General features: G+C 40.9%; 1 protein-coding gene across 4 annotated transcripts in view; it reads right to left on the reverse strand.

Annotated features, from left to right (window-relative positions):
* The window catches only part of LOC122541318 (netrin-G1-like), a 910622-nt gene that overhangs the window by 131248 nt on the left and 762703 nt on the right, over positions 1–16671 (reverse strand). The window lies entirely within an intron of this gene.

Below are 16671 nucleotides of genomic sequence, written 5' to 3' on the forward strand. Positions count from 1 at the left end.
CCTTTCACCCTGGAAAAAGTGAGGACTGCAGATGTTGGGGTACCAGAGTTGAAAAATGTGGTGCTGGAAAAACACAGCAGGCCAGGCAGCATCTGAGGAGCAGGAGAATCCACGTTTCAGGCATAAGCCCTTCTTCTGCCCAAAACATCAATTCTCTTGATGCTCATTATCTCATTTCTGAATACTTCCCATTTTCTGTCTGTCCCTTTACCTGCAAACATCTGCCCCCAATCAGCTTTTGAAAGTTCTTGCCTAATACTTGCCCAGTATATAGATGTGCCTACTTGAGAAGGTGCAAAACTTGACCTACTCTTGGAAAATAAGGTAGGGCAGGTGACTGAGGTGTCAGTGGGGGAGCACTTTGGGGTCAATAACTATAATTCTATCAGTTTTAAATTAGTGACAGAAAAGGATAGACCAGATCTAAAAGTTGAAGTTCTAAATTAGAGGAAGGCCAATTTTCATGGTATTAGACAAGAACTTTCAAAAGCTGATTGGGTGCAGATGTTCGCAGGTAAAGGGATGGCAGGAAAATGGGAAGTCTTCAGAAATGAGATAACGAGAGTCCAGAGAAAGTATATTCCTGGTAAGTATAGAGAATGCTGGATGACTGGCTGTGTTTCCCTAGCAATTTCAGCTTTTTGACATTTCTGTTATACTCTTGCTGTGGCACCAGTACGTATTTTCCTAATTCTTTGATGCGTAACACAAAAGTATAATGTGATTACAAATGAAGAATTATTGTGAGAGAGTGCAGTTGTTCACTAACAATGATACGAATTTATTCCAAACATTTCAGGAATACTGGATATGGAGACTACATGTCGAGGTAGGCTCTGTGTGGCTCTGCGCTGGATATTACTGAGAATGTCAATATTATCAATGCACTGACTATAAATTTGGCAGATTGTGTTAATAGCAATAAAGTTATCAATACAGAGAATGTCTTTCCATTTAACAGCAGTGGAATATTACACATTATTACTGGAAATAGCCACGGTTGTTTTTCAGTCAATATTCAAGCTAAGTGATCAAGTCCTATCATTCATAGAAATTACCTTATTCAGACTGAGATGTTAAATTATGAATAAGATTAGAGGTGTGCTTCCACCAATTTAATAAAAACATTTAATTATTGACACTCCTTGCCAGTTTCCAGAATTCCATGAGAAATATTCAACTAACATTTACCCACATTCCAAGCAATTATTCCCAATTGTTGTTTATTTCAGATGCTATTTTATAATGATTATCAGAAACCATGCAATGCTTCACATTACAAGTTTAAACTCAGATATTTGCAATGGCTTTATGTCAGTATTTAGATGATTTTCAAGACATTGAAAAGAATGATAAGATTTTAGTTGAAAAAGTGACCTCTGATTGATAGAACAGAGAGGCTGACTGAAAATCAACGACAAGAAAGGGAGAGAGAAAAAAGGAAAAAGAGGCAGAGACAGACAGATACGAGATGATACAAAGATACAGAGGTGACAGAGGCAGAGAGACAGATTTGCAGACAGAAGCAGACACTCAGATAGAGAGACAATATACAGAGACACAGACAAACGGGCAAAGAGATGATAGAAACCAGAGGGAGATAGACTCAGGAACATGACTGCAGGCAGACAGACAAATGGATAAACACAGAGACAGACAGACACATGGGCAAACACACACAGACAGTCACATGGACAAAGAAACAGAGAGACAGACACATGAACAAACACACAGACAGAGAGATAGACTCATGGAGAGACACTGATAGAGACAGGCACAGACACATGGCCAAGCACAGATAGACAGACACACAAGAAATCAATACATTGACAAACCGATGCACAAAAAAAACAGATACATGGACAGGCACACAGACAGAAAGACAGACATGTGGACAAACTGATACACAGTGAAACAATATCTAGACAGACACAGGGAAGAAGTGCCGGATGCAGGTACAGTCACAATGTTTAAAAGACCTTTGGATAAGTACACGAATAGGAAAGTTTGGAAGAGTGTAGGCCAAACACAGGCCAGTGGAACTCGTTTAGTTTGGGAATACAGTCGACGTGGACTAGTGGGACCGAAGGGTCTGGTTCCATTCTGTGTGATTCCATGACTCTATGAGTAGCAGACAGAAATTGAGTATGGGTGAGGCAAGGGGGTGACCGGTGGGTGAGTGGGTACCGGTGATGGGTAAGTGGTTGAGAAGGTAGGTCAGGTGTCAGTTATGGGGGGTGGGTGTATGAGAGTGAGGCAATGGGGTAGGCACAATATCAGTTTTATTCCTCTAATCTGAGCAATTCCTGTGGGAAGATGGTTTTCCAAACAAATATTCAGGGATTTCAATATTTGCAATCTAACCGTGTAATTCTGCTTCAACATCCTAGATTTCTGTTTGAAGGCACAGTCCCTGTGACCTTCAGTAACATTAAAATCGAACCTGATGACATGGAGGTGAGAGATGATTATTTTGGAAAGCTTGTTTGCAAACTTTGCTCGAGGATGAAACATGTGTGTGTGTGAAAGGAAACAGCTTCTGATCAAGGTAACCTTGCCACTTTACAAAGTCAAGTCCATGCCAGCCTCTGAAATTGTTTTGTTTGGTGAGAGAACTCCACATCTCACAGGCAACAGTGCCATCTACTGAGCAATTGCTGTAACCTCAGGTAATGCACCCTCTGGAGTACCATCTGATACTGAAGGTGAATCTGTCCACTCTGTCTTTACCTACTTAACATATTTCTCAGTCAATTCACAAAGTCTATCGATTTTCATCAACAACAGAGTTTAATTGAACACAGACAAAAAAACAACTTTTGTAAATATAGAAAACAGGTTGAATTATCTTAAAACACACAGAAAGGCAAAGCCTTGAATCTGAAGTGGCCAAATGTCATTTTCATCAAATTTCATGAGGGGTTCCTCTCACGAGTGCTAGCAAGCTTTTTCCAAGATCATCCAAAACTCACTTCATTTGCAAGGAAGTGTACTCCTCTCATTCAATGCAAGCCCCATTCTCCCACTTGCTTCAACAGAAACACTCGCTCCTGCTGGGACACCCTGGGATTTCCTGCACCAATGCCATGTTTGAAAGGCTATTATGCATCCAGTATAATGCTGCCAATCCAGAATTACCCTGCCCTGTTTGTGATATTAACCCCAGGCATGTTACGTGAGGGGAGCGGGGTGGGGTGAGGTAGTTAGTGCCATCATTTGCAATGAAAGGTACTGGTTACTCCAGAGTGTAACATTATAGATCAGAATGACACTGTAAGTGGATAGGAGATGTACCATGATGATGAAGTGAGCTTGGTACCTGGCAGATGCCAGTATGACATGTGATGGATGCAGTCAATATCGATGGAATGTGCCCAGATATGCTGACACCTGGCATCCGAGACAGAATTCCAAAGGATCAATTTGGAATTGTCAGGTCCCTGGTATGACTTTTATTTTGGGAATGCTATCAAGTCAGCAGTTGAATGGGAGAATGTATATTAATGAAGTAAGATTATGTACTAATGAAGGGGATGATGAAGTCTAATTTTAATAGCCCCCTCCCTTACCTTAACATCCAACTGTAAAATGCAGCCTTTTTGGTCTCAACATCAAGAAGGTCCTTCCTGGAAATCTCACCTGATCTTCCTGAATTTCTTGCCACAGCCCAAGTGATCCATGGGCTGGGAAAACTTTGCCAGCTGTTCCTACCTGTCTCCTGGTGTTATTCATCACTGGACTTACAACCAAGGAAATTACAAACCTGTCTTAAGATTCAAATTAACTGATACCCTGTGGTACATTTGCTGTGGACTGTGGAGACAGTTTGATGAGTTCTGTTCAAGATAATCACATTAATATTTCATACGTCTGACAGCCTTGACTTTCTTAAATCTAACAAACTGTACATTTCTAAGCACTTGGGCACTTTAAAAAAAAATCCTCATTCTGCAACTTCCCCAGGCTTTTTCAATGTTTTCTATAACTGTAGCATCCTCCAACCCTACGCCCTTCCCTATCTCTGAAACCACAAGGAGCCCAACATCCCTCCCTATCTCAGGTATCTTCTCCAACCCAGTACACTTCCCAGTCAGTGCACTCAGTTGCTTTGCTTGTTCTTTAATTCAATAATTGACCTAATTAGGTATTTCACTGCAATCAGCAGCTGCTCTCTGAACTTGGATTGAGTTACCCCATAAATAAATGCATTTGTGCAGCAATTTAAACTCAGCACCATAACAGCAACTTCTGCAAAGATATATAAAGAATCATTGTAGTATGTGGGTTTAATTCCAGTAACGGCATAATATAAGAAGTCTATAACATATAAAAGCCAAAGTAATATGAAACTTCCGGATATGGTGAAGAGGAAAATCACAGACTTTCTTCTGCTCTCCATCTCCTGATCACTGCAATTCTCTCCTTTGCTCTGACTTCTCAGCCCTTTGCGAACCCGACTGGTCACCAAAATGTGTCTGATTGTCAGAGCATTCAGTAACAGAATCAAAGCATATGGGAGCAACGGAGTTAAAATCTGATCAAACCAGTCAAACCCCAACCATGCGGGGTCAGTATGATAGCTTGCCTTCTTCATACAGTACAAGGGGATATTGTCAATTATCGCTGCAGGTTCATAGGTAAAGTAAAATGGAATGTCTTTGAAACAAAGTGAAATGCAGGTTGTTGTTAGCACTATAGTTGCGAGCCTCTTGGTACAATATTTTCTTTTCAGATTCTGGCAACATATCATCACAAATCGATCAAAGGAGAAAGTGACAGTGAACCAGACAGAACATTCTGTTGCTGCATAAAACAGGACAATAATAATGCTGCAGACAGGGGTGACGTTCAGGAAAGATTCTGGGAAATAGTAAGAATTAATCTGCCACAGTACAACTCCAGTAATAATGACCAGTAGATCTGCCACTACCATGGCCACAAGGTAGAGAGTGATACAAATGGATAGGCCACATTTCCCCTGTGTCAGGATCATAATTGCCACTATGTTAACTGGAAACGAAAAGAGATGGCAAATTAGTGATGAAGCTTCTTACCATATCAAAAGATTTCTGACTCTTCTTGAGTCAGAAATTAAAACATTTAAACATAAAACACATTTCCAAAGTGACTCTAACTTAAATATGCCAATTTTCATGCTTCAAGAACATGTCTTGGGGTGAGCAACCGGCCTGCTTCAATATTGTGGTGAGGTTGGGAGTCTCTGATTTCACTTGTTTCTGAGTTTGAGTTTAATTGACTTTGGATTTTTGATTGGAAGAGAAACATGGCCAGAAATATGTGAACATCAAGAATGCAATACTGATCTCAGAATAAAGAAAGGCATGGAGGACAGTAGGTGTAACATAAAACAGTTTGTAAGCATTCTGAGTTTGAAAAGGTGAGAAAAAGAAGCAGAAGAAAGAAGATCTGTGGGGGACAGAACTAAACATTCAACTCAAAATTGAATTTCCAGAAACTTAGGGACAGAGAATTTGCAAAGTAACAAAGAAGGTAAAGGTTCCACATGTGGATTCACATATTATTGAAATTCATAAAGCAGTTAAACCCAGTCATAATAAAAATCAAACAAAATAAAACTGATATTCTGAAGAAATTGAGTTGAGAAATCAGAGATGTTATATTGAAGTGTATGAAACAGTTGAAGTATACCACAAAGGCTTTTTTCTTCATTTTACAGAAATAATTTAAGAACAAAGACATTGCAACATGTTCTACAAAGCTAATATCAGAACTGTGAGATTGTAAACTATCTGGAAATAAGGAGCAGGTTGGCATTGTTTGGAAAATAGATGGCTGAGGCCAGACCTAATGGAAGCTGTACATTTATGAATGCGTTTGATAGAGTCCATATTGAGAAGACAGAATTCAGAAGAAGCACCTTAGAATAATTAAGATGTGTAAATAGCTATAGAGCAATTAACTTGAATGCAGTGTAGATACATTTAAGGGCTAACTAGCTAAGGACGTTGGGTAGAAAGTCATTATAAATATTCTGATCAGGATAAAATTAATTATGAAGGTCATATGAAGCAGAAACACTGTGAATTTTGCCATTTGTATGTAATCTGAGTAGTAATTACTCAAAGTAATCAATTCCTTTACTTAGTACACAATATTGTTTATTAATAAGATTCTATGTTCGCATTGTAGCAAGGCATTGTTCATATTTACTATCCAGGGACTAACATCTGATGCCTGAAAGCCCTATTTAAGTCTTCAATTATCGGTGCCATTGTCCAAAGAAACACACTTCACTATCTCAGGGCAAAGGCTGCTATAGGTACACGTGTTGCAACTTTGCGTCTCGGGTAATTACTGGTTCATCAAAAAAAATGAATCAGTTACAGAAGTAACCCATTTAATTACCGTAGGCTGACACTCAGTTCCTACAACAGACAGATCATGAAAATAAGAAATTCATGACCTACAGATTCTTAGGACAGTAGTAGATGAAGGGGATTAATCTGCAACAAATTGACAAAAAATATCTCAAATACGTCATTAGCTTGATGAGTTGAATGGTGTAACAGTTCTGTCTTGCTGTTTACCTGCCAGTAACTTGTGTTTTTATGTATCTATTGATGCTGTTCAAGTGGAATCATTGCGATATGACACTGCACTTCAGAGACTGATTCTGAAACTTTAACAAAGAACAAGAATTCAAAGTTTGTGCGAAGATTTGTAGCTCGGGTGCTCGTTGTTGTGGTTCTGTTCGCCGAGCTGGAAGTTTTTGTTGCAAACGTTTCGTCCCCTGGCTAGGCGACATCATCAGTGCTTCGCACTGGCTTCGCAGGAGGCTCCCAAGCACTGATGATGTCGCCTAGCCAGGGGACGAAACGTTTGCAACAAAAACTTCCAGCTCGGCGAACCACAACAAAGAACATGAATATTTCCATTGCCCATTATATTCATATAACAACAAGGCAGCTCCATGGAGTGCAGTGTTCAGTCATCTGATTGAAAAAAAGAGCAAACTTGTTTTATTTCTATTAGTGAGACACATTCAGTACCGTTCTATTCTGACAGACACCCTAATAATGCATACTCTCTAAGCATTGCCTTCCCTGATAATCTGATTCACCAATGCCTAATATTTTTAATTTTAGTTACAAACAAGTTTGCTGTCAATGCAATGGAGTGAAATGACAAAGGTATTTTGGATACTTGACTTAAAAAATGATATCACAAACTGACTTTGTATATAATGATAAACATTAGACCAGCATATATCATTACCAGTCTTGAGACTACAACACCAGGAGCAATAGGAAAAGGAATGGCCATTCAGCCATTCAGCTCTTGAGAGTCTGCTCCTCCATTCAGTAGGATCATGGACAGACATTCCTCACATCCACTTCCCTGCATTTTCCCTCTTAGTTTACTGGCCAGGAATCTATCTTCCCCTATCTTAAATGTACATAAGGACTCTGCCTCTCAGCTCTCTGTGACAGGGTGTTTCAAAAACTTACAACTTTTGGAGAAGAAATTCCTCCTCATTTCAGACTTAAATTGGCATCCTTTTATTCTGAGACTGTACTCTCTGGTCCTAGACTCTCCCATGAGGGGAAGCATCCTTGCAGCATTTACCCTGCCAAGCCCCTTAAGAATCCTGTCTGTTTCAATGTGATCATGTCTGATCCTTCTAAACTGCAATGAATAGAATCCCAACTTGTTTAGCCTTTACTCAGAAGGCAATCCATCCACATCAGGGATCATCCTCGTGCACTTTCTCTGCTTTGACTTCAATGGAATGTTACTTTGCTTTAAGTTCGGTGACTAAAACTAATCCAGGTGCGATCTCACCAACACCTTGTTCAGTGACAGTAAGAATTCCCTCCTCTTCTTATTCAAACCCCTTGAAATAAGGGCCAACTTTCTATTAGTTTTCCTGATTCCTTGCTGCACCTGTGTGCTAGCTTTCTGTATTTTGTGCACAGAGACCACTAAGTCCCTTTGTGTTGCCACTTTCATTGAATAGAACTAGATAACCACATTCAACTTCAGTGGTTATGATTAATTATCAGAAATACCAACAGCAAGAATCATGTCTGTATCTTTCTGATACTATGAAATGCTTTCACACTTTTCTGTGTAAAGTGATCTGTCCCATAGATCTCTGTTAAATTCTTAAAGCGACTCATGCTCAGCATATTCACTCACGTGAGATCGCCAGAGTGAATTTGAGATTTTGACATAATTTAAATTCCATTCATTCATTGTAAAAGTTAACTGTCTATGACAGCAAAATTAACTCCTGCTTGCCATCAAATATATTTGGAGTTGAGATTAAACTGGCAATCTCTAAAGACTGAACAATTTTAATTGCATTTGTTTACTTATGAAAGGTAGAAGTAATTCACGTCCAACAAAGGTATTGATCATTCGATCACTATCAGCTCCATCTATTGAGCTCCTAATGTCTCTGTGATCATTTTGCTCTGTTCATTCACAATTCAATTTCAAACTTGCAATATCCTCTTAGGGCTACTCACTGCACTCTAGCTGTGTACTGTAACTGTAGTCCTTCAGTTAAGTAATTCAAGTAGGGACTTTGTGCCTATGGAGTCCCAGACTAATACAGTCTCTCTCAAATTAAATTGACAATGATAGATATTTTCAAGGAAGCCCTCTGCAAGTTCCCTGTGCTGATGTCAGATTCAGCTCGACATGATATTCTATTGAAGGAAATAACTTGATAATTCAGATGCACTGTCCCAAGCTAATCCAACCATTAAATCTATTACAGCATGTAAATGCAGGATGGAAATAGCAGTTCAGCATTCCAGGTAACAAGATTTACAAATGAGATATCGGACTACCTTTGCCTGTCAGACTATTCCAGTCTATAGATAGTTTCAAGTCTCCAATGATTATTGCTGTGCCTTTCTGATAAGCTTTCATTACATCTTCCTTTCCTACTATGTAGTTCATGTTACAGGATAAGAACACCATTCTCACATGTGCCTTCTTGCCAGTATCAATTCTAAATTCTGCCAAACTGTTTCCACATGTTGGTTTCCTGAACTCAGGCCATTCCATTCTACTATGCTGATGCCATCATTAACAAACAAAGTCATCCCTTCACCATTTCCTGGTATCCTATCATTCTGACATGCCCTGTACCCTCCAAGATTCAGTCCCAAATACTTGCCATTCTGCAGCCATGTCTCGGTACTGGCTTCCAGATTGTCTTCGGAACCCTCCAACCACAAGGGATGCACTCAGATTTCTCCAGTTTCCTCATTTCCCCTCCCCCCACCTTGTCTCAGTCGAATCCCTCGAACTCAGCACCGCCTTCCTAACCTGCAATCTTCTTCCTGACCTCTCCACCCCCACCCCCACTCCGGCCTATCACCCTCACTTTGACCGCCTTCCACCTATCACATTTCCAATGCCCCTCCCCCAAGTCCCTCCTCCCTACCTTTTATCTTAGCAAGCTGGACACACTTCCTCATTCTTGAAGAACGGCTCATACCCGAAACGTCGATTCTCCTGTTCCTTGGATGCTGCCTGACCTGCTGTGCTTTTCCAGCAACACATTTTCAGCTCTGATCTCCAGCATCTGCAGTCCTCACTTTCTCCTTATGTATCTATTACTATTACACCAGTTGCATTTCAAACAATGGTTGGTTTCAGACTCAGAGCATTTAGAGCTATAGAGTTACAGAGATGTACAGAACGAAACAGACCCTTTGGTCCAACTCGTCCATGCCAACCAGACATCCTAAACTAATCTGGTCCTATTTGCCAGCACTTGGTCCATATCACTCTGAACCCTTCCTATTTACAGAGGAACTTCGATTATCCGGCATTCGATTATCCGAATTATCCGGACAAGATTGCAAAGTCTCAATGCTTGGCTAAACTGTGTTATCCAGCATTTGAATATCTGAATATTTGATGATCTGAACAAAATACTCCCCACCAAAATACTCATTCGGATAATCAAAGTTTCTCAGTATATACCCATCTAGATGCCTTTTAAATGCTGTAACTGTACCAGTTTCCACCACTTCCTCTGGCAGCTCATTCCATACACGCACCACTCTCTGTGTGAAAAGGTTGCCCTTTATGGCCCTTTTATATCTTTCCTTCTCACCCTAAATCTATGTCATCTAGTTCTGGACTTCCCCACCCCAGGGAAAAGACCTTGTCTGTTTATCATATCCATGCCCCTCATGATCTTATAAACATCAAAACGGTTACCCCTCAGCCTCCGATGCTCCAGGGAAAACAGCCCCAGCCTATTCAACCTCTCCCTGATAAAAGATACTCATTTATTATCTTCACCGTCCCCTGTGGCTCCACACATAGGCTGCCTTGCTGATCTTTGAGGGGCCCTATTCTCTCCCTAGTTACCCTTTTGCCATTAATATATTTGTAAAATCCCTTCAGATTTTCCTTAACCAATTTTCAAAAGTTATTTCATGTCCACTTTTTGCCCTCCTGATTTCTCTCCTAAGTATACTCTTACAGCTTTTATACTCTTCTAAGGATTCACTTGATCTATCCAGTCTATACCTGACATATGCTTCCTACTTTTTCTTAACCAAAACCTCAATTTCTCTCATTATCCAAAATCCCCTACACCTACCAACCTTTCCTTTCACCCTAATGGGAATATACTGCCTCTGGACTCATGTCATCTCATTTCTGCCTGCCTTATTTCCCAAGGGTAGGTCAAGTTTTGCACCTTCTCTAGTAGGTACATCCACATACTGGATCAGAAAATCTTTTGTACACACTTAAATGACAGTCCAAGTCTATGTTTGGAAAGTTAAAATCCCCTACCATAACCACCTTATTATTCTTACACATAACTGAAATCTCTTTACAAATTTGTTTCTCAATTTCTCACTGAATGTTAAGGGGTCTATAATACAATTCCAATAAGGTGATCATCCCTTTCTTATTTCTCAGTCCCAACCAAATAACTTCCATTGATGTATTTCCAGGAATATCCTTTGTACGTGCAGCAGTAATGCTATCACTTATCAAAAATGCCACTGACCACCCTCTCTCGACCCTTTTCTATCCTTCCTATGGCATTTGTATGATGGAACATTAAGCTGCCTGTCCTGTCCATCTTGAGCATGTTTCTGGAATTGCTATGATATCCTAACATGCCCAAAAGCTGATCTGCCTTCCCTGTTAGACCTCTTGCATTGAAGTAAATGCAGTTTAATTTATCAGTCCAACTTTGCTCTCTGCTTTGCTCCTGCCTGTCCTGACTTTTTGACTCGATCAGTTTCCCAACTGTACCAGTCTCAGAGTGAACCTTTTCCTCACTGTTTCCCTAGATCCCATCCCAACAACCACCCAGCCTCCCACACCCCCCTCCCTCCAACCTTACTAGTTTAAATCCTCCTGAGCAGCTCTAGCAAATCTCGCTACCAATATTAGTCCCCTTCTAATTTGGGTGCAATCTGTCCTTCTTGCACAAGTCATTTCTACCCCAGAAGAAATGCTAATGATCCAAAAATGTGAACCCTTCTACCCTGCACAAGCTTCTCAGCCATGCATTCATCTGCTCTATCATCCTATTCCTATCCTCAGTAGCTCATAGCACCAGGAGTAATGCAGATATTACTACCCATGAAGACCACCTTTTTAAATTCCTGCCTAACTTCTATATTCTCCCCTTCAGAATCTCATCCTTTTCCCTTCCTGTATCATTAGTTTCAATGTGTCCAATGACCTCCTGCTGGTCCCTCTCCCGTTTGAGAACACTCTGCTCCTTCTCTGACAAATCCTTAATCCTAGCAGCAGTGAAGCAGCATAACATTCTGATATTTTGTAGTTGGTCGCAGAAACGCCTGTCTGTGCCTCTGATTAGAAAATTCCCTATCACAGTTGAGTGCTTGGAACCCAATGTACCCCTCATTACATTACAACCAGTCTCAATATCAGAAAGCTGGCTGTTGGTGCTACATTCCCCTGAGAGTCCATCACCTGCTACATTTTCCAAAACAACATACTTGTTTGAAATGGGGATAGCCATAGAAGACTCCTGCACTAACTGACGACCCTTACTCGCTTTCCTGGAGTTTCATTTTCTCATTTAGTTTTATTAATTTACACTTCTTGTAAACATTGGTTGAGTTTTAGATTTATACTGTCTACCTGTTCTTGCGGATAATCTTTTTTTTTGGCCAAGACTCTATTCTTGCACTTGGTAAAACTTCCCAAATGTAGTATATTACCCGAATTATTTAGTTTAACATTGTCTCTACTTCCCCAGTCATGCAATTAGTCGTATTACCAGCCCCATAGAGATTATAAGGTCTGCAGATGCTGAAAAGTCAGAGTCGATAAAATGGGGTGCTGTAAGATGCATAGCAGGTCAAGCAGCATCAGAAGGGCAAGAGAGTCGATGTTTTATGTAGGACCTTCATCAGGGATAAAATGTCCTGCCCAAAATGTTGACTCTCCTGCTCTTCTGATGCCCAATACCAGCCTCAGCATGATTCAAATGGAGACTAACTCATTTTGCACATCCCATGCTTGTTCTCAGTCTCTCTGTATTAAAGAGTCATCCATGAACTCCTACATGCTGCTAATGCAACACAGCATCTGCTCAGCTAGCGTAACACATTCTAAGGAACAACTGAATTATTTTATTCAATTATGTCTTTATCATTGCTAGTTTTCTATATAACTACACTTGCTACAAATAACTCACCAGCTAACTAACTGCCTTCTTTTCAACTTTTGAATCCATTGTGAAAAGAAATTCACAAAACCACTGAGATCTGATGTACTCAGAGAGAGAGGGGCCAATTTCCCATTGTGCCTCCACTGGCTCTTCAAATGATCATCAGTGCCTTAACCATTGATTACATTCTTATAAGACAGAGGCAATTCCATGGGATGTAGAGATTATCACCTGAAGGAATGATTTAAAAATAGAGCCAAGCTGTTGCACACTGGTTAGCAAGCAGCAGTCAGCTCAACTATACAGTGACAGATACTATCAGTGATATCTGCCCTGGGGTTCAGTTGGTTGGATGGTTGGTTTGTGAAGCAGTGTAATGTCAACAGCATGGGTTCAATCCCACATACAGCTGAGGTTAACATGGAGGACTCATTCTCAACCTCTCCCCTTGTCTGAGGTGTGGTGGCCCTCAGGTTAAATCACCACCAATCATCTCTCTCCATTGACAGAGCAGCCATATGGTCTGTTAAGACTGTGGCAACTTGACACCTAGCCTCCAAACATTGCCTTAGGTCACCAGATGTTGGAGTAGATGGCCATTTAGCCCATCAAGTTTGCTCAGCCATTCAATGAGATCACAGCTGAGCTGATAACCCTCAAATCCACATTCCTGCTTCACCCCCCATAACCCTTGATTTCCTTAATAGTTAGAAATCTGTTGGTCTTGGCCACAAATGTACTTAACAACACAATGTCGACAGCTCTCTGAGATAAAGAATTTCACAGATTCACCACTCTCTGAGAAAAGAAAATTGTACATATTGATGTACGTGATGTACATGAAGAACTCAAATGGGTGACCTCTTGTTCTGAGATCATGCCCTCTGACCCTAGACTCTCCCACAAGCAGAAACATTTCCACATCCACTTTGTCAAGCCCCCGACAAATCTTACATGATTGAATTTTAATGTCTAGTTCAGTTACATACAGCAACTACACAATTCAGAGAAATGTGAGTCACAAAAGTTTATTGCATGTTTAGCAAGTACAATAAAGGCACAGAGGTAATTCAGGACATTTAATTGAACAGAAAGATGTCACTGTCCCAATTTTTTGCCTGATAGTCACTGCTAGATCAACATTTGACATTAACAGTCAGGTGGAGGCTGAGGGGAGACTTGATAGAAATCTATAAAAGTATGAGATGCACAGAGAGAGTTTATTGTTAGAATCTCTTTCTCAGAGTTGAAATGTCTAATAACTAGCGCGCATGACTAGCGCGCATGCATTTAAAGTGAGAGGGGAAAAAGTTCAAAGGAGATGTGAGGGGCAAGTTTTTTACACACAGAGTGGTAGGAGTCTGAAATGCGCTGCCTGGGGTGGTGATGCAGGCAGATATGATTGGGGCATTTAAGGAACTTTTAGATAAGCACATGAATACGCAAGGAATAGAGGGATGTGGACTAAGGGCAGGCAGAACAGATTAGTTTAATTTGACATCATGTTCGACATAGCATTGTTGGTAGAAGGGTCTGTTTCTGTGCTATTTTGTTCTATGTTCTAACAGCCATAGCATAAAACAAGGGACTTGGTCACACACAGCAAATGCACAACTTCAATGGTCAGAGTTTCTTACCAGGAACACCGATGACAGCAAGAATTGTACAGTATATATTCTTGAGACGGTGAAATGTCTCCATACTTGCCCCCCTGAAAAGTGAGCCATTCCTTTGTGCATCAAGCAATCACTCTGTATTAAACTCTAAGGTGAGACATTTGCAGAACCTTTATTGTTTACCCAGTGGGATCATCAGGAGAGGTTGCCACATCATTTAAATTAGATTCTATATTTTAAAAATAACACAAGTAAACAATTTATGACAGCTAAATTAGGTCATTCATGTCACTGGATATATTCAGTGTTGAGACTAAATTAAGAAACTCTAAAGATTTTATGATGTTTCTTTATACTGATAAAAACTGCAAACTATTTTTGTCCAGCAAATATGTTGATCATTTGAACACTCAATCTTTAAATCTCCTATTATTTCAGTTATTATTTTGCTCTGTTCTATTCCCCATTTTGTGTTGTCCTATCTGGGCCGATCATTGCATTGTGGCTGCCCCTTTATTTGAGATCATTCAATGAACCTAATCAAGTGGAGAAGGTTTTTCTGTGGATTGTCAAACTTACAGACTTGTACAACACAGAAAAGGACCCTTCGGATCAACTGCTCCAAGCTGACCAGATATTCTCAGTTAACCTAGTCCCATTTGCCAGCAACTGGCCTTTATCTCTCTTAACTCTTCCTATTCATGTACCCATTCAGAGGCCTTTCAAATGCCCGAAGGGCCTGTTTCCACATTGTAAGTAATCTAATCTAATCTAATCTAATCATTTGCCAGCAACTGGCCTTTATCTCTCTTAACTCTTCCTATTCATGTACCCATTCAGAGGCCTTTCAAATGCTGTAATTGTCCCAGCCTTCACCATTTCTTCTGACATTTCAATCCATACATGCAACACTTACTGCAAGAAAAGATTGCCCCTCAGGTCTCTTTTAAATTTCCCCATTCCCCCTTCAACCTGTGCTCTCTTGTTTGGACTTCCCTATCCTGGGAAAAAAGGCTTTGGATATCCAAAGCCCCAGTCTGTTCAGATTTCCCCCATATCTCAAACTCTCCAACCCCAGCAACATGCTTGTAAATCTTTTCTGCACCCTTTCAAGTTTAACAAGACTACAGCAGAGACCAAAACTGAATAAAATATTCTAAAAGTGGCCAACTAACGTCCTGTATAGCCACACTCCTATACTCAATGCACTGAGCAATAAAGGCAAGTGTACCAAACATTATCTTCACAACTTTGTCTACTTGTGACTTCAAATATTCATAAAAGCCTTACATTGTGGAAACAGGCCCTTTGGCCCAACAAGTCCACATTGATTCTCTGAAGAATATCCCACCTAAACTCATTCCCCATTACATTACATTTACCCCTGACTAATGCATCTAACCTACACATCCCTGAAAACTATGGGCAATTTAGCATGGCCAATTCACCTAAACTGCACATCTTTGGATTGTTGGAGGAAACGGAGCACCCGGAGGCAACCCACACAGTCATGGGGAGAATGTGCAAACTCCGCACAGACAGTCAACCGTGGCTGGAATCAAACCCAGGTCCCTGACGCTGTGAGGCATTGTGCTAACCAATGAGCCACGGTGCCACTCCAATTTCACCTTCAAGGAAATACAAACCTGCACCTCAAGATCTCTTCGCTCAGCAACACTTCCCAGAACACTACCATTAAGTGTAGAAGTCCTGTCCTGATTTGCTTAACCCAAATGCAGGACCTCATATTTATGTAAACTAAACTCCATCTGCTACTCCATGGCCGTTCGGCCCATTTGATCAAGGTCCCATTGGCCTTTGAGATAACCTTCTTCACTGTCCACTACACCACCAATTTTGGCATCATCTGTAAACTTACTAACTACTCTTCCTGCATTCAGGACTCTCCTGCATCCTGCAAATGCTTTGAGGGCTGCGTGTAGTGTTTGAGTGCTGCATAAGCATTGGATTAATTTTCACTTGCCCACATTGTCAGGACAGGTATCATTCCACGTAAGAGTGCCATGCATTAAACTTCCAGGTCTGGCAGACATAGAAGCAGCCCTGTGCTAGGTGCACCATAGAAGGCTTTGCTTCAGTTCAGTGGTGAGCACTGCTGCCTCACAGTGCCAGGGACCCTGGTTTGATTCCAGCCTTGGGTGACTGTTGGTGTGGGTTTCCTCCCACAATCGCAGGTTAGGTGAATTGGCTATGCTAAATGGGCGGCACGGTGGCACAGTGGTTAGCACTGCTGCCTCACAGCGCCAGAGACCCGGGTTCAATTCCCGCCTCAGGCGACTAACTGTGTGGAGTTTGCACGTTCTCCCCGTGTCTGCGTGGGTTTCCTCCGGGTGCTCCGGTTTCCTCCCACAGTCCAAA

Source organism: Chiloscyllium plagiosum, chromosome 37, assembly GCF_004010195.1.
Source record: "Chiloscyllium plagiosum isolate BGI_BamShark_2017 chromosome 37, ASM401019v2, whole genome shotgun sequence".
In the NCBI taxonomy this organism is placed as follows: domain Eukaryota; kingdom Metazoa; phylum Chordata; class Chondrichthyes; order Orectolobiformes; family Hemiscylliidae; genus Chiloscyllium; species Chiloscyllium plagiosum.